This window comes from Aethalodelphis obliquidens, unplaced genomic scaffold (assembly GCF_003676395.1).
Source record: "Aethalodelphis obliquidens isolate GAN/ISIS:26980383/991018 unplaced genomic scaffold, ASM367639v1 scaffold1, whole genome shotgun sequence".
Lineage (NCBI taxonomy): Eukaryota > Metazoa > Chordata > Mammalia > Artiodactyla > Delphinidae > Aethalodelphis > Aethalodelphis obliquidens.
This window is the reverse complement of record NW_020837945.1, coordinates 6,249,172-6,268,398: the sequence shown is the minus strand read 5'-3', so window position 1 is coordinate 6,268,398 and position 19,227 is coordinate 6,249,172.

Sequence of the window (19,227 nt, the reverse complement as noted above, 5' to 3'; positions counted from 1 at the left end):
GAGTCGCTGGGCCACGTGCACGGACGGCGCCCCTCCCCTCCTCCCCAGTCCACAGGGCCAAGAGCCTGGCTGGCATTGCCCTAAACGCTTGCGGTACCCGCTGGGCATGAACGAGGGCCAGGGATGGTCTGCAAATTTCAGCTGACCACAGTGTCCCGGGGAGTCAGAACCTTCCAGACCGCGCGCAGTTCTGCCCAAAGGCCGAGCGGTGCCCCTTTCCGACAGCCCAGGGCGGCCCGCAGCAGGCGCGGCCCTCAGCACGGGGAACGGGGACCCTGGCCTGGCCGCCCCAGCGCTGAAGCTTCTCCTCCACGAAGGATGTGGCCTCGGGTTCCCTCCATGCCCATGCCGGCAGTGCTCACTGTTTCCCGCTAATCTGGGAGGAAACGGGTGCTGCTACAAAACCCCGGCGTCGTGCCCCAGGGCCTCGCAGCTCCACGCACAGCTCACACCCCCAGGGCGCCCTGGAAGGTGCCTCCTGTCTTGTCACCGCTGCTCGTGGCTTTTCCTGTCCGGAATCCCGACAGTGGACCCACATCCTTCCTGGGGCCTGGAACGCTGGTTCTCCTTGAATCCGCAGCCCTTTGGGGATGGAGCCAGGGAGTCAGAAGCCACCGAGGCCCCCCCTGGCCCCGCCCCCGGCAGACCCCGGGTGTCCCCTTTCTTCCCCCTGCCCGCTCCCGTCACCACCACAGAGTAAGCAGGAGTACACACGCCTTCTTACTTTGCGGTGTCGGCACAGGAGTGACTCAGGGATCTGAGGACATCTCACATCACAAGAGGCCATGAATGAAATTCTTGATCTGTTCATCGATTTGTTTGTTTTGGGCCGTCCACGCAAAGTGGAGAACTCTGGGGGCTGCCAGGCGCCTCCTGGGGACCACGCCCTGAGATCAAACAGCTGATAAAAAAAACTTGGCGGGTCTAAGAGCCCCTTCAACGCTGACAAAACAGCTGGTTCGGCCAGGTGGGCATTGAGGGTGGGGTGAGGTGACGGGCAGGTAGGAAAGCCGTCAAGGCCACGGCTCCCACATGGGGGCTGGAAAGGCACCTCGACTTGGGGCTCGCTCTCTCTCCTCGGAGCAATCAGGGCCGACCCCTCCCAGCTCCCCCACCAGACTTGCACTGCTCAGCTGAGGGCCGCAGGGTTTCAGGGTGCTCAGGGCCCCGAGAGACAGAGGGCACAGAGAGAAACCACCGCTATGCGCTCGCAAGCTTGGAGCCTGGGGCCCCAGCGTCCTTGTCCATCCCAGTCTATCCCCAGCTCGGGGAGGGGGCTTTGAGCCAGCCTGGCTATCCCTGCAGCCCTGGAGCCAGGCCAAGGGAGCCCCAGCAAAAGTTGCCTTCCCCAGGCCTCCCCAGGGCAATTATTTGCAGGCTGGCTTCCCCCCACCACAACATAAAGGGAAATGCTTGGAAGGAGGTGGGAGGGCGTCTGGGGGTGAGGGATGAGGCTGATGAGCCCTTTTCATACTAGAAGCTTCTATCTTCCTAGAACCCCAACGACCTCAAGTAGGCCTTTTATCCAGCCTCTAGGGAGACAATATCAACCTGCTGATAGTAATAAGAAGATAAGGATTAAAGAGAAGGTGAAATTTCAAATCCCCCAAAAGGAAAAAGTAGATTACCTACTGTGTTAGTTTACCTGGGCTGCCCTAAGGAGGTACCACAAACTGGGTGTCTCAGAACAACTGAAATGTCTTCTTTCATAGTTCTAGAAGTCCAAGATGAAGGTGTGAGTAGGACCAGCTTCCCTCTGAAGGGTCTAGGGGAGAACCTTTTCCAGGCCCCTCCCCCAGCTTCTGGTGTTTGCTGGCGCTCCTTGGCGCTCCTTGGTTTGAAAGCACATGACTCCCATCTCTGCCTCCATCGTCACATGGCATCTCCCTGTGTGTCTGTGTCTCTTCTACTCTTCCAGTCGTATTGGATTAGGGCCCCCCCACTTCAGTCTGACCTCATCTTAACTAATTACATCTGCAACAACCCTATTTCTAAATAAGGTCACATTCACAAGGTACCAGGGGCTAGGACTTCAACATATCTTTTTAGGGTACCCAATGCAACCCACAACTCCTACAAAAGGTCAAAACCAAATTTTCACAGAGCTGTCAATGGTGACAGATACAAGAGAACAGCAGAGAATCACTTAAATATTTGGAAGGAAAAGCATTTTCGCCTAAAACGGTATATCCAGGTTTGTGACGAAAACTAAATTATTACTTAACATAATAAGTAACATTATTCTCATACGTACGTGATTTCAAAGAATTTATCCCACAAAATCCTCTTTGAGAAAATCCTTGAGTTGTTGACTCTGGTAAGAAGAAGAAGAAGAAAAAAAAGGAATCCGGAAGAAAGCAGAAAGATACAACAAGTAGGGATCAGGATAAAATTTAGCAAAAGAAAAAAAAATGTTGTCAAAAATCATCAACTGCTACCAAGTCCAAGCTCGTACTGCTCACTACATGGCAGGCCAATAAATCAGGAGACGAGGTGTTGGGGCAAAGAATAGTGGCTTTATTAGAAAAGCCAGCAGACCAAGAAGATGGCATTTGCCCCATCCCAGGGCTGACTTTGGCCAGTGATGACCACCGGTGAGCTGATTAGAGCTGGATTCCGGCCACTCACAGCCTTTCCTGCCACGTACCCTCCCCCCACTCCTCCCGAGCCCCTCATATACCCCTTCCCAAAACCCCCTCTCCAAGGCTCTGCTTCCAGGAACTTGGCCTGAGACACGAGGAACCTAATTTTATTTTTTAACATTTTAAAAAATTTATTTATTTTATTTATTTATTTTTGGCTGTGTTGGGTTTTCATTGCTGTGCGCAGGCTTTCTCTGGTTGCGGCAAATGGGACTTCTCTTGTTGTGGAGCACGGGCTCTAGGTGCGTGGCTTCAGTAGTTGTGGCACGCAGGCTCCGTAGCTGTGGCTCGCGGGCTCTAGAGCACGGGCTCAGTAGTTGTGGGCTCTAGAGCACGGGCTCAGTAGTTGTGGCTTAGCTGCTCCACGGCATGTGGGATCTTCCTGGAGCAGGGCTCGAACCCATGTCCCCTGTATCGGCAGGCGGATTCTTAACCGCTGCGCCACCAGGGAAGCCCAGGAACCTCATATTTTGGACTCGTGTAATAGGGAAGAACAAATCTGACTCCATATTGGATCTGTTTCTTTTACTTTAACCTTTGTATTCTGTTGCTTTTGCTTTCAGTTAAGAATGTTGCCTGTAGCCTGAAATATACGGGATAGCCCATCCTCAAGGCTCTGACCTTTAAGAGTATAATACTTTTCCATTCATATAGAGATAAAAAGTTGCATAACAGACAATAACATTTGTCTCGTTGGAGGTTTGTGACCTGACCTACTTGGGCAGATGAAAAAACAAAGGATTCCTGCACCAAGAAGTTTCCAACAACCAGCCACCCTCCCTCTCCTTTTAGTATAAAAGAAGCCTGAATTCTAACTGGGACATCAGTCTGCCATCCTCTCGGTCTGCTGGCTTTTCTAATAAAGTCACTATTCTTTGCCCCGACACCTCGTCTCCTGATTTATTGGCCTGTCGTGTGGCGAGCAGTACGAGCCTGGACTCGGTAACACTTGATGATTTTTGACAACATTTTCTTTTCACTCTGGAGCCGAGAAGCTCAGCCCCAAGCCCTCTCCCAGCTCTGCGGGCCTGAGAAGACCACCCTCCCCCGGAAGCAGTTCACCCATTGCTTTGATACCAGCACTGTGTTTGAGGGGCTTGTGAGATCCCCAGATCCCTTACAATCAATACCACACTCAGAAGGTCATCAGGGTCCGCCAGTCTTGGGGGAGGAGGTCTGGGGTGCAGCCCTCCCGAGCAGGGGGTCTCACTGTGGATGCAAAGACGCAACCATCTTCAAAGATGCTCACATATTTCATTTCAAGAAACTGGAACCAACTTGTTTCTGTCGAATTGAGCACACGTGGAACATTTCTTCATGCACCCCAGTCGGCTGATCTGCCAAAGTTAAAGACGTCAGAGGAAACAGAAAACTCACCCACACTCACAGCCAAAGATGTCATGAACATCCAAGAAACGCAGGAAGGGTTCAACCAGCATTGCTCAGCCTCATGGTCAAGAAAAAGGCGGGCTTCTTTCCCACTCTGGTAACAACTGCTTTCCTCCAAATTGTCCCCCCAAAATGGTATCAAGACTTCTCAAACACACGCGTGCACGTGCACATGCACACACACCGGATCTGTGTCCCAGGAGAGCATGTCCCACTGGAGGTGGCCATGCACGTGCAGCTGTGAGTCCAGACACAGGCTGACGGGGGCTGCACACTCGGGTCGCAGCACCTGCCCTGCTGGGAAATGACGAAAGCTGAAAACAGGCTGAAATGGAGACTCTCGTTAAAGAAAGCTGGCCTTTTCCTCCTCAGATAATTTGAGGGCAAGATATGATTTTTTGTCTGAGTATATTTATGGTATTTTTCCATTTGATAAAGCATTAACAAAGGAAAAGGAAACAATGCTAAGAAACACTATTTCCGTTTTCAAGGGGGGGTGGGAATTCCTTTCGGAGGGGCTGTGCCCAAATCTGTAAATAGCCAACCTTGGAACGACCACAAGGGAAACCAACATGCGTGCCTATGTGTGAGTGGGGGGCGGGGATCCTCACCTTCCAGAACGTCCCCACCCCTTGTGGCGGAGGGAAACCATCTACAGCTGGAAGGCTGCAGACCTGACAGGAGCCCAGGCATGAGGAGCTGCTCCTGGGGTCCAGGTAAGACCCTGTCCCACCACCACGAGCTTGCAGGCACGCGCGCGCACACACACACACACACACACACACACACACACACATTACATACACTTGTTTCACTGTGTTTCTTTCCACTGCAGGAAAGGGACAAGCAGAGGCTGGGGGCACAGTGTAAGGGACACTTGCTTTACACTGTCTATCTCTTTGTGCCTTTTGTGTGTGTGTGTGTGTGTGTGTGTGTGTGTGTGTGTGTGTCCTTCGGATGAACTGTTGTCTTCTAAGAGATTCTGGCTCTACTTCCTAATCTCCAGCAAGGACCCACTCTCCTTCTGGAACACAGCATGCCCTCCCCTCCCCACCCACTCTGACACACACACCACATACAGCACACACACCACCCGCACCCCACGTGCATGTGCACACACCCCTGGCCCGGAGGACACCTCCCGCAGAGTTTCTGAACCCAGGTGCTGGCAGGGCTCAGCTTGCAAAACAGGTCAAGCCAGGTCAGGATGCACCCTCGGATGGGACAGGAAGGGCCCTGCCGAACAAATCTCCAGGGTGCAAATCTCTGTGGCGCTATTTCCCAGCTCCGGCGGAAAGGGAACGCCAGCGCTTGGCGTCATGAAGCGGGGGGGGCGGGGCTGGGATCCAGAGGAAGGCGCCACGTTTCCTAGGAGGACTCGGGAGCTGGGGCTGCCCCTTCGACGTGCTGGCCTGGCCACCAAGGCAGCCGGATGTGCTCCACACTCCTGCAATTTTGTGGCTCCACCTTTTATATATTTATAACTCCTCCTTTACACACATGCACACACATATTTACATTTTTTTCGCATTATAAAAGTAAAGCATTTGAAAAGAGGCCAAATGTCATTAGTCACCGAAAAATGCAACCTAAAATCATACACTCCCACCCGAACGCTCATAGGAGGAACACTAAGTATTGGTGAGACCGTGAAGCAGCTAGACTCACACCACACACATCAGGGCATAAACCCAGTCACCGGCAGAAACTATGTAGTGCTTACCTGTGGAAGTCGAGCCCGGGCAGCCCTTGGCACTGCAGTCCCTCTCCTGCTGTACTCCTAACACTCAAGTGGGCACTCAGACCCGCTGCCCCCTCCCAGGTGGATAAAACGAGGATCTGGGGGACTTCAGCCCCCTCACTGGGCCCTTCACCCCTGCTGGGGAAGGTCCCCCCAGGTGCAGTGGCATCACGGGTGTGGCTGGCCCCCTCCACCTGCGATCTCTCCATCCACTTTCGAGGCAGCAGTCCTCCACCAGGGACGGTTTGGCGCCCAGGGCGTCTGGAGACGTTTCCGGTTGGCAGCACGGGGGAGGACGTGCCTCTGGCATCTAGTAGGTGGAGGCCAGGGATGCTGCCCGACATCTTCCAGTGCACAGGCAGGCCCTCACCATCGAAGGCCCATCTGGCCAAAATACCAATAGCGTGAGGTTGAAAAATGCTGCCTGAAACGCCCAACTGTGGAGCAGTGGTGTAAATTATTACTGCTTTTACATAAATGAACGTTTTTGCTAAAAGTTTAGAATAAAAAACTTCTAAGTAGAATTAAGCAGGACACGGTTATAATATAAATACATTCAGTCTGTATCGAAAAGGACAAAGCTGCAGAACGACAAAGTCAGGGAATGAGAGCACGTGTTTTCTGGGGCTTATGTGCAACTTTTTTTTTTTTTTTAAGAGGGATTTGTTTTTTTTTAAGATGTTGGGGGTAGGAGTTTATTAATTTGTTCATTTATTTTTGGCTGTGTTGGGTCTTCGTTTCTGTGCGAGGGCTTTCTCCAGTTGCGGCGAGCGGGGGCCACTCTTCATCGCGGTGCGCGGGCCTCTCACTATCGCGGCCTCTCTTGTTGCGGAGCACAGGCTCCAGACGCGCAGTTTCAGTAGTTGTGGCTCACGGGCCTAGTTGCTCCGCGGCATGTGGGATCCTCCCAGACCGGGGCTCGAACCCGTGTCCCCTGCATTAGCAGGCAGACTCCCAACCACTGCGCCACCAGGAAAGCCCTATGTGCAACTTTTAATGCTTCCTTTATCAGCGGTGGGGCCACTCTGGTCTCCAGCTAATACTTCTCTCCTTCACCTAAAGGCTGTATCTCTTTGGGCTTGTGAGGGTGTCCACATCCAAATGCTTCTATATGGAGCCATTCAAGAAATACATTTCTGTGTATTCTTCCCTCCCCTAAAGATAGTGTCTTGCTCGACATTCCTTTTGCCTATTTGGGTAATTTGAGTGATTTAATTATTTTAACTCTGAGACTGATGATTGAAAGATCAACATAGTCAAGATGAACTAGTCATATGATCTATTCTCGTCGACATTAGCCATGAAAATTGTTTCCACCCACCATGGAGTTATTAAGCATTTAACTTAGTACTACATAGAATTTACTGAATGCCATGGAAGACACAAAAAAAGTAGAAGACATGGTGTCTACATGTGAGGAATTGTGTGTGTTCATTTTTTGCCAAATGCTGTCTCGATTGTGGCTCTATTTGGTGTCTTAGAAACACTGAAGCCTCTTTCAGTGACCTTTATTTGTTGATTCACATCATTCAGATACAATCCAACAAAGTTTCAAAATTTATTCTGGCTGTTTTGCTGTTGAAGAATTAAGTATTACCCTCTGGAAAACAGTTTTGTAGAAGAAACCAAAACCCAACAGCTCCAAACATCTCAGCAGAAACCAACATAAGGAATCAGTATAATCCTCAAGGGCTGGCCCCAGAGTAATCTAAGGAATCAATGTAGGAGAAAATCCAATCTCCTCATTAATAATTTGTTTTACATTTTAGAAGTAAGACATGTACGTCATAAACTAAAATTCCAAACAGCACCAGAAAACATACAAACGTTGGTCTCCCCCTCATCTGATTTCCCAGCCTCCCTACTGTGGGTTTTTTTGTGTATTCTTTCAGAAATTCTTTATGCATACAACAAACAAGCATACATGTTTTTATAAATTGGGGTTGTGCTACATATTATTTTTGCAACTTGCTTTTTTGCAACTTTTGATACATATAAAATTTACCATATTAACCATTTTTAAGTATACGGTTCAGTGGCATTAAGTGCATTCACATTGCTGTGCAAACGTCACCACCATCCATCTCCAGAACTCTTCTCGTCCTGCAAAACTGAAACTCTGTCCCCATTAAACAACAACTTCTCACTCCTCCCCTGGCACCCACCATTCTGCTTTCTGTCAATATAAATCTGACTACTGTAGATGCCTCATATAAGTGGAATCATACAGTATTTGTCTCTTTGGGGACTGCCTTATTTCCCTTAGCATTATGTCATCAAGGTTCATCAAGGTTGTAGGATGTGTCAGAACTTCCTTCCTTCCTTTTTAAAGCTGAATAACATTCCATCGTGTGTATAGACCACAGTTTGCTTATCCATTCTTCTGTCTGTGGATACGCGGGTTGATTGTACACTTTAGCTACTGTGAATAAATAATGCTGCTGTGAACATGAGTGTACAAATATCTCTTCAAGACCCTGTCTTGAATTCTTTCAGGTATATCTCAGAAATGGAATTGCTGGATCATATAGTAATGCTATGTTTAATTCTTGGAGGAGCTGTCAAACTGTTTTCCTCGGAGGCCATACAATTTTACGTTCCCACCAACAGCGTACAAGGGCTCCAGTTTCTCCATATCCTTGCCAACACTGGTTATTTTTTTATAGTAGCCATCTTAACGGGTACAAGGTGGAATCTCATTGTGATTTCAGTTTGCATTTCCCTAATGACCTAAAGATTAGTGATGTTGAGCATCTTTTCGTGTGCTTACTGGCCATTTGTATGTCCTCTGTTCACATTCTGTAGATTAGAGCTTAGTCACATGGCAACATCTAGCAGTTGCAAGGGAGCCTGGGAGATGCAGTATAGTTGGGTTTGCATTAGCTATCTATTATGCCTAATAATGTTGCCATTAATTTAGTATCTTAAAACTAAACATTTCTTAGCTTGCAGTTCCTGTGGGTCAGGAGCTTGGGCACAGCTCAACTGGGTCCTTTGCAAGGTTGCAGTTAAGGTGTTGGCTACGGCTGCAGTCTCATCTGAGTCTGGACTAGGGAAAGATCTGCTTCTGGTTGTTGGCAGCTGTAGAACTGAAGGCTTCAGTTTCTTGCTAACAGCCCCATCTGAAGCTTCCTTCAGCTCCTAGGAGCCATGTTCAATTCTTTGTCATATGGGATTTCCTCGAAGCCAACAAAAGAGAGAGAGACTCCAGCAAGATAGGTGGTGCAATCTTACATACATCATCACTTGCACACAAGCATGTGTGTCCTGCTACCTTTGCCATATTCTATGGCTAGAGACAAGTTGCATGTCCTGCCCACACTCAAGGGGAGGAGACTATGCCAGGGCATGAACATCAGGGATTGTGGGCACAATTCTGGAGTCCTACTGAGGCCTCCCTAGTATTCCACAGCAATGGAAGAAAGAATACAGATTTCAGAGGGCACTGGCTATCAGCCCCCACCACATTAGGTTGCAAATATTTTTCTTAGCAATGGAAAATTGCTAGGTATTTTAGCAATTTTATATTTTAATATAAAATTCATATTTTATTTGATGGTTACTTTTTGGTTGATATTTTAAATTCATTTGTGGTACCCTTGACATAAAATCTTTCAAATTGCGTGAAGTCAAATGTATCAATATTTTCCTTTACAGCTTCTGAATTTTGTCATGATTTGTGTCATGTCATGTAAGACCTCCCCCCTTCCAAGATTATATAAAATCCCATTCACATTTTCTCCTAAAATAACTCATTATTATGGCCAAGCATCCCATTTGGGGGAATTTTTCTTCACTACTAATGTAATTTATGTAGACTGTTTTGCTGCTGACTTGCTTGAAAAGCTATTTGTTCGCAATTTTGCTAATCAGTGACTTTTTAAGGGGAAGAAGTAGGATTTCAGCAAATTATTTTCACCCTTTAATATACAATTCTTAGTGCGGTTCTCAGATAAGCACTAAAATTTGATGGGAAGCTCTTTTTTGGTGCAAAATCAGCATTATTCACATGTAGTCACTGAGACTGTTTATTCCAGTTCTGAGTTCTCAGCCTTTCTTGAACAGGGCATGACTTTATGTGCTCTGGGCTGTTTACCCTCACAGGTCACTCTTTTGCTGAGTGTTTACTTCCAACAGAAACTAATGATTGTGCCCATAGTATTCACTCAAATAAAGTCACCTGCCTCTCAAACAGAGGCTAAATCGTTTGGGAAATCATGAAGAAACAGAGTTTCCTTCTTTTCCCTCAGCAAATATTTAGTGCACCCCCGACTCTGGGCAAAGCAAACTATCCAAAGTGGGTAGCTGCTAGCAAAAAAAGTACTTTGAGAACTTACCACCGGCAAAGGAACCCCATAATTTAGTTCCACAGATTCTACACTCGTGTTAATAGTATAATAGCCCAGCATTCTTCAGACATCCATGTAGCATGAGACCTTCAAGCTTGGCCACCTTAGGCCCTGGTGGCTGGAGTGGAGAATAAAAGGATAGAAAGAAGAGACCAATGTCTCCTGCATCTCTGTGTCTGTGACAGTTTTTGCATCTGCAATACTCATTATTTCGCCAGGCCCAGAACTGATGTCCATAAAGCCATGTGTAGTAGATACAAATATCGGTTGATAAAAGCAGGTGTAACTCTGTTCATTTCTCTGTAGCTCAGCATAATTTCCACCAATCGAATCCGGGTCCCCGGACTTTCCTGAGTTGCAGCTGAGTTCAAGGAGAAGTTCATGGTTCCCTGGTGTTGCAGAGGGGCTCAGGGGGGGTCATCTGTCCATGCTTGCCCCTGCTGAGGTGGCCTCAGGCCCACCCATCCTGCTGAGTCAGGCCCCTCTCCCCGGCCCAAGGCCCCCAGGGCCCGGTTTTTTGTCTGGGTCTCTCCCACCTGCTCCCACTCAGTGGTCTGCACAGAGGAGTCCTTTCTGATGCCCCCCAGGGTTGGCCCAGACCAGACTCCAGTTTTTTCTCTCTGTGGTCCCCTCCCTTCCCTGAGACAAAAAAAAAAAACCCACCTGAGTGAAGGATCAGAGGGAAAAAAGGAAAACATCAACTGATATTTCCAAATCATATGCTGCCACACTTGCCAGATAGGCTGACACACCACAGGGAGATTCAGACCCAAGAGCAAACTGGACCGTCAACCTACCGTAATGCAGAAAACTCCTTTTTTTAAAAAGGAGGCTATACACTGTTGCTTAACAATGCAAGGCTAGGTAAGCATTGATTTGGTTAAGTGTGATTGAAGTTAGCTTTCGGGCTTCCCTGGTGGCGCAGTGGTTGAGAGTCCGCCTGCCGATGCAGCGGACGCGGGTTCGTGTCCCGGTCCGGGAGGATCCCAGATGCCGCGGAGCGGCTGGGCCGGTGAGCCGTGGCCACTGAGCCTGCGCGTCCGGAGCCTGTGCTCCGCAACGGGAGAGGCCACAACAGTGAGAGGCCCGTGTACCGAAAAAAAAAAAAAAAAAAATTTAGCTTTCAAGAGACCCTAAAACTTATTATTTTACATTACGACATAGGCTCATAGCTTTACCAGAGCTGTAGCCACATTAATACTGGTTTAAACAAGAAAGACTTTTCTGTCACATCCGGTCTGGGTGTAGGGTCACTCTGTCTCATCGCTCCATCAGTCCTGGGGGTGGCTTCAGCCATGGCATCCAAACTGGCTAAGTACCACCATGGCCACCTGCCTGCAGGTAGAAGAGAAAAAAGGGAAGGGTGTCACTCCTGGGAGTTGCATCTAATGCTTCCTCCCCTTGGCCACACCCAGCTTCAAGGAAAGCTGGGAAAGGTAGTCCTTAGGGAGCCCCAAAACTGGGAGTGTCATTACTGCAGAAGATGGGACAGTGGCTAGTAAAGGACAATTAGCAATCGGTGATGCTCTTCTATAATAAAACAGCTACTTTGTAAAAATGCTATCCATCCTTCAAAGCCTAGATCAGACACCTCCTCCCTCATCAGTTCTCTGAACTAAGTGATTCCTTCCCCCTCCAAACTATACCCACACCATTCATGTGACAATTACTATACCCACACCATTCATGTGACAATTACCCTCAAACAGCCCAGAGCTCCCCACAAGCTGACCCCTGAACCTCCTCTATGTCCCTATATGGCAGCATCCACCTCTGACAGCACCCACCAGGGGAGGAAGGGTCGCCTTTCCCAATCACGTAAAGGGCCTGTTTATTGAGTTTGTGGCAACAGACCCCTTCTATTACCCGCCAGCATCCATTCAACACACACACACTCGCACACTCACACTCACACACTTCTCTGCTAACAACCCCCCATGTCTTCAGCAAGGCCCTGCCCAGCGCTGGGGGGGCCACGATGGGTCTAGACCCATCTTGGCAATTTCTTTCCACTCTGATGTCCAGATGTGGCCACGTGACCTGGTTCTGGCCAGTGAGATGTAAGGGGACATCCTCTCCAGGGGCTCCACCAAAAAGGGTGCAGCCTTGGCTGCCAACACCCTCCCCCTTTCCTTTCCCTTTTCCTCTGGCCTCTGTCCTAGAGGCACTTTCTGGAGACGCAACTGCCTCTGCAACCACGAGTGGCCAAGGCAACAGGCTGCAAGCACAGAGCCAAAAGAGTAACATGGGTCTCTGAGCCCCTGCAGCAGCCCATGACCAACCCACTCGGACCTCTTGATAAACAGGACTATTCCATTCATCAGGCTAAGAAGAAATGCACTAGCACGCCACAAAAAGACATGCGTGTTGCTTACTACTGAGTGAAAGAAGTCAATCTGAGAAGTCTGCACACTGCACCATTCCAACTCATGACGTGCTGGAAAAGGCCAAACTATGAAGACAGTAAAGAGATTAGTCTCCAGGGTCTAGGGGGAGGGAGGCATGAAGAGGCGGAGCACACAGGATTCTTAGGTACTGAAAATTCTATTCTATATGATCCTCTTTTTCTTATCAGAGCATAATTGCCTTACAATGTTGTGTTACTTTCTGCTGTACATTGAAGTGAATCAGCTATATATATATATCTATATCCCCTCCCTCTTGGATGGACCTCCCTCCCACCCCCCTCATCCTACCCATCTAGGTCATCACAGAGCACCGAGCTGAGCTCCCCGTGCTATATAGCAGGTTCCCACTAGCTAGCTATTTCACACATGGTAGTGTATTTATGTCAAACCTAGTCTCCCAATTCGTCCCACCCTCCCCTTCCCCGCCCTCCACATGTCTGTTCTCTACGTCTATGTCTCTATTCCTGCTCTGCAAATAAGTTCAACTGTTCATTTTTCTACATTCCACATACATGCATTAATATACGACATTTGATTTTTTCTTTCTGACTTACTTCACTCTGTCTGACAGACTCTAAGTCCATCCACATCACTACAAATGACCCAATTTCATTCCTTTTTATGGCTGAGTAATATTCCATTGTATATGTGTACCACATCTTCTTTATCCATTCATCTGTCATTGGACATTTAGGTTTTCTCCATGTCCTGGCTATTATAAATAGTGCCACAGTGAACATTGGGGTAAATGTGTCATTTTGAATTATGGTTTTCTCAGGGTATATGCCCAGTAGTGGGATTGCTGGGTTGTATGGTAGTTCTGTTTTTAGTTTTTTAAGGAACCTCCTCCATACTGTTTTCCATAGTGCCTGTATCAATTTACATTCCCACCAACAGTGCAAGAGGGTTCCCTTTTCTCCACACCCTCTCCAGCATTTACTGTTTGTAGATTTTTTGATGATGGCCATTCTGACTGGTGTGAGGTGTTACTTCATTGTAGTTTTGATTTGCATTTCTCTAATAATTAGTGATATTGAGCATCTTTTCCTGTGCCTCTTGGCCATCTGTATGTCCTCTTTGGTGAAATGTCTATTTAGGTCTTCTGTCAGTTTTTTAATTGGGTTGTTTGTTTTTTTGATATTGACCTCCATGAGCTGTTTATATATTTGGAGATTAATTCTTTGTCCATTGTTTTGTTTGCAAATATTTTCTCCCATTCTGAGGGTTGTCTTTTAGTGTTGTGTATGGTTTCCTTTGCTGTGCAAAAGCTTTTAAGTTTCATTAGGTCCCATTTGTTTATTTTTGGTTTTATTTCCATTTCTCTAGGAGGTGGGTCAAAAAAGATCTTGCTGTGGTTTATGTCAAAGAGTGTTTTTCCTATGTTTTCCTCTAAGAGTTTTATAGTGTCCAGCCTTACATTTAGGTCTTTAATCCATTTTGAGTTTATTTTTGTGTATGGTGTTAGGGAGTGTTCTACTTTCATTCTTTTACTGAAAGATGTAAAATGCAGCTGTCCAGTTTTCCCAGCACCACTTATTGAAGAGGCTATCTTTTCATCATTGTATATTCTTGCCTCCTTTGTCGTAAGTTAGGTGACCATAAGTGCATGGGTTTATCTCTGGGCTTTCTATCCTGTTCCATTGATCTATATTTCTGTTTTTGTGCCAGTACCATACTGTCTTGATTACTGTAGCTCTGTAGTATAGTCTGAAGTCAGGGAGTCTGATTCCTCCAGCTCTGTTTTTCTTTCTCAAGATTGCTTTTGCTATTCACAGTCTTTTGTGTTTCCATACAAATTATGAAATTTTTTGTTCTAATTTTGTGAAGAATGCCTTTGGTAGTTTGATAGGGATTGCATTGAATCTGTAGATTGCTTTGGGTAGTATAATCATTTTCACAATATTGATTCTTCCAATCCACGAACATGGTATATTTCTCCATCTGTTTATGTCATCTTTGATTTCTTTCATCAGTGTTTTATAGTTTTCTGAGTACAAGTCTTTTGCCTCCTTAGGATTTATTCCTGGGTATTTTATTTATCTTTTTGTTGCGATGGTAAATGGGATTTTTTCCTTAATTTCTCTTTCTGATTTTTCCTCCCTCCCTCCCACGGTTCTAGGACCCACATGGCCCAGAGGGGGCTTCAGAGGGCGGAGGACCCGGCCCGGGAGCCCAGCAGCCTTCCCGGAGCCCGACTGGGCAGGGAAAATGCTAGGTGCACTCCCCCCTGATCCTTCAAGCCCCCGAGCATCCCTCCAGGAGTGGGAACCCCTCCCTTCTCCCAGCCACCCCTCAGGGGTGCTGGTCCTGTCCGGCCTCCACTTCTTGTCCCCCCTCCCTCCCCCCCATGTCCTACCCAGTTGCTCGGGGGTTCCTCCCATCTCCTTGGGCATTGAGGTCCCCCACCAGCATCCGGCAGGTGCCTTAGGTGTGGGGAGACACAAATTCCGCATCCTCCCATGCCCCATCTTGACTCTGCCCCCCTATATGATTCTACAGTGGTGGATACATGTCACTGTACATTGGTCCGAACCCACAGAATGTACAGCACCCAGAGTGAACCCTAATGTAAACTATGGAGTCTGGGCGATGATGCCATGTCAATGCAGGTTCAACAATTGTAAAACGTCCCCCTCTGCTGGTGGATGGTGATAGTGAAGGAGGCTGCATGTGTGGGAGCAGGGGGTAGATGGAAGACCTCTGTACCTTCTGCTCAATTTTACTGTGAACCTAAATTTGCTCAAAAAAATAAACTCTATTTATTGAAAATAAATGTTTATGACTATTCACCCCTGTTTGCTTCCACCTCTGCCATCAGGTGTTCTGATACGAGCAGCCAGATGTGACACGAGCTGCAACCTGCCTTCTCTCCACCCTGGTGTGAATTCACGGAACCCACCAATCCCCTCCCCAGGCAGAAGGGCTGGGAAACAACCCACCTGAGTCCACTGGCACCCCATCTCCCTTGGCCAACCCCCTCATCTCGGTGGCCGGGGATGGCCCTGGGTTTTGTGGACAAGAGCTGGGACCCAGGTCGGAGCAGACCCAAGAGACCAGACAGCTCCCAGACCACAGCCTCGGGTCTCGTGACCACGTGAGTCCAAGGTGACCCAGGACTCCCTTCGCAGGGAGATCTGAACTCTTGGGGTGCTCCATGCTGGCCTTACTTCTGTGATGGATGGGTTAGCTCGCTGGGCCGCAGGCTCCCAAAGGGCGGGCCCAGGACTGGGCCGGGCATCACATCAGTGTCCGTTAAACCATATCAAGCCCCTGTTGAAATTCTGCCGTGGCCTCAGACAAAGAAGAGAGTCCCACACAGTCGTGAGGCAATTATACTCCAATAAAGATGTAGGGAAAAAAAAAAAAAAGCACTTCCTACACAAAGTGAATATCTAAATATTTTGAGGACCTTATTTCTTATTTTCATTCATTTTACATATTAATGTTATAAATAATATAATATTCATTTGATAAAAGATTGCTACCAACCTTGAAAAAAAAAAAAAAAAAGAAGAGAGCTCCCAGCAGGCCAAATGGAAGCCACCAGAGAGAACACGGAAACTGTCACCTTCCATGTCACCGTGGATCCGGCCTCTTGAGTCTGCAGCCGCTCCAAAGAAAACCCACATTGATGGCTCGAAAGCAGGGCCCTGTGTGGGGTGCAGAGCTACCTGGAAGGAAGCCCAGCAGACACAGACAATTTATGGTTCCCGAGGGGGCAGCTGGAAGCCAGCCTCTTCAGAGGTGGCTGCAGGAGCATGTGGGGTCACATATGGAAACAATCTCGGCGTGGGGGGGTGAAGCTGGCCTCTGGAGATGTGGCCGGGCTGGGGCGCGCAATTAACCCAAGAAGAAGCCTCGTTAACGGGCCTGCAAAACAGCACACGCAGCCCCGGGGTCCAGGAAGGAAGAAAACGCCTGGTGTTCCAGCAACTCCTAGGTCAGACGTCTCAAAAAGGAACAGTGCAGGAATCCACGCACTTTGTTTTGATAAACGTCACCATCTGAGACCCATGCAGACCAGCATCGAGGGGGATGTGACGGGGCTCAGTTTGGAACAGGCGATGGTGGACCAGGACATTGTGTTCTGGGAGACCCCTCGGCTGTCCCATTCATTAGTGACCGTTGCCCCTCAGAAGAAACTGAGGCAGCAACTGAAACATCCAAAATAACTCATTCTTGAGTTTCTCAGCCAACAGGCTTCCCCACAGATCAATATCTCCTCGGGAACAAAAATTCCTGAATCTTAAGAATATTAATGTCTCCGGGGCTGGATGTTCCAGCACTGCTGATAAAGAACAGCGTCTTCCAGGAAAGGATCACTTCTTCATCTTTGGTAATAACGAGCTAGAGTCTCACAAAAATTTCAAGAGAAAAAAAGTCCCTAAAAATATTTTTAAAAACAGTCAATAGACATTTTTATAAAGGTCCAATGCCTACAGATTTGGGGGGCATGTTTTTGATTGCTTCCGGGTCTTCGAAGAAAGAAGAACAAAGAGTATTACTGATACATAGACGTATTTAAAAAGAGCAGGTGACCAGCTCCAGGTTCAGCAGCCGAAATGAAGAATCTTTGTGGGGCAATACTGCCCCCTCGTGACCAACTTTTACTTAACTATTTCAGGACGTTAACCTCCGGAAACCGACACAGGTGCCTGATTTGTACAATCTGCAGGAATATATTTTCACCCCCGGCTAACGCTCCTGTACTCCTGAAGGAGGTGGGCAGATACAGCACCACCTCTAAGTGAGGAGAAATTTGATTCAACAATGTCAGCAAAGAGTCACAATGGCGTTCCCAGGACAACTTTAGAAAATGTGGACTGTTGACATGGTGAAGAAGGCCTCACCTCCATCCCAGCTGTTTTTTTTTTGTTTGTTTGTTTGTTTTTTAACATTCCCCACAAATAAGGGAGCTGCAAATGCCTGAGGGATTTAAAGTGTAAATTCCTTCCAGCCCACATAACTCACCTGCTGGATTGTTTGCTGTAAGGAGAGACTGCTGTTCAAAACATTTCCAGCGATTTTTAAGACTGTGTAAAGAGCATTCACTGTGGTCATTTTGCTTGTTTGTCTGTTGTTGTTTGTATGTTTTTAACTTTTTATTTTATATTGGAGTATCGTTGATTAACAATGCTGCGTTAATTTCAGGTGTACAGCAAAGTGATTCAGTTATACATATACATGTATCTATTCTTTTTCAAATTCTTTTCCCATTTAGGTTATTACATACTATTAAGCAGAGTTCCCTGTGCTACACAGTAGGTCCTTTTGGGTTATCCATTTTAAATATAGCAGCGTGTACATGTCAACCCCAAACTCCCTAACTGTGGTCATTTTTACCCTGTGAATAATGGGTAGTCATCCCTATGGCACTTAATCCTCATCTTCACCAAATATTTACCCTATTCACCAGGGACTTAACTGAGCATCTACTCTATGCCAGTGTCGCGGGGACGCCATGCTCAGCTGAGTCCGCCCACCAGCAGAAGCTTCAGCACTGGGAGCTTATGAGAGAGGCAGGATCACAGCCCCGCCCCTCACCAGCCCCCGACCCCTGAACCCAGAGTCTGAATCTGCATTTCGACAAGATCCCCACATGGTTGAAGTTGAGCGTTTGGGATGCTCTGCGGAGGGGGGTGGGGTGTTCCCAGGTGTGAACAAGCTTCAGAATCATCCGGAAGGCGTGTTAAAACACAGGCTGCTGGACCCGACCCCGGGTGCCTGACTCAGTGGGTCTGAGGCGAGCCTGAGAATTTCCAGGTCTAACAAGTTCCTGGGTGACGCTGGTGATGGTGGCCTGAAGACCACGTTGGTCCTCCAACCCGGCTGCCTGTTGGCATCTTCTGGGAGTTGTAAAAAATAACGATACCTGGGTCTCACCTACAGAAACGAATGTAAATAGTGTGGTGTGTGGCTTGGGCATCAAGCATTTGAAAAGCTCCCTGGGTGATTCTAAAGGCAGCAAAGTTTGGGAACCCCTGTTCTTTGTTTTGTTGTCTCTTAACCATTTTCTTACTGAAGTACAGTTAATGTACAATGTTGTGTTCCTTTCAGGTGTACAGCAAAGAGATTCAGTTACATGTACATGTATGTGTATACATGTACTGTATATATGTATTTTTTCAGATTCTTTTCCCTTACAGGTTATTACAAGATATTGAATGTAGTTCCCTGTGCTATAGAGTAGGTACTGGTTGTTTATTTTATATATAGTAATGTGTATTTGTTAATCCGAAACTCCTAACTTATCTCCCCCACCCCCTTTCCCCTTTGGGAACCATCAGTTTGTTTTCTGTGTCTGTGACTCTATTTCTGTTCTGTAAGTAAGTTCATTTGTATCATTTTTTTAGATTCCACATATAAGTGATATCATATGATATTTGTCTTTCTCTTTCTGACTTACTTCCCTTAGTATGATAATCTCTAGGTCCATCCATGTTGCTGTCAATGGCATTATTTCGTTCTTTTTTATGGCTGAGAAGTATTCCATTGTGTATCTGTACCACATCTACTCTATCCATTCATCTGTCAATGGACATTTAGGTTGCTTCCATGTCTTGGCTACTGTGAATAGGGCTGCCATGGGGAACCACTGTCCTCAGGGATAAAAGGGAGAAATTAGAAATCCTTTATCACCAAGTTTCACTATGCTCCATGATTTTTTGATGAAAATATTTCGATGGCTTTGGTAAGGG